Raw genomic sequence first — 415 nt, forward strand, 5'->3', positions numbered from 1 at the left:
CTCCACATAATTCTCTCGATCCCCATTCCACACTCTGCCACATAATTCTCCCGATCCCCATTCCACACTCTCCCCCATAATTCTCCCGATCCCCATTCCACACTCTCCCCCATAATTCTCCCGATCCCCATTCCACACTCTCCCACATAATTCTCCCGATCCCCATTCCACACTCTCCACATAATTCTCCCGATCCCCATTCCACTCTCCCACATAATTCTCCCGATCCCCATTCCACACTCTCCCCCATAATTCTCCCGATCCCCATTCCACACTCTCCCACATAATTCTCCCGATCCCCATTCCACACTCTCCCCCATAATTCTCCCGATCCCCATTCCACACTCTCCCCTATATTTCTTCTGATCCCCATTCCACACTCTCCACATAATTCTCTCGATCCCCATTCCACACT

Source organism: Priapulus caudatus, unplaced genomic scaffold (genome assembly GCF_000485595.1).
Source record: "Priapulus caudatus unplaced genomic scaffold, Priapulus_caudatus-5.0.1 Scaffold1020, whole genome shotgun sequence".
NCBI lineage: Eukaryota > Metazoa > Priapulida > Priapulimorpha > Priapulimorphida > Priapulidae > Priapulus > Priapulus caudatus.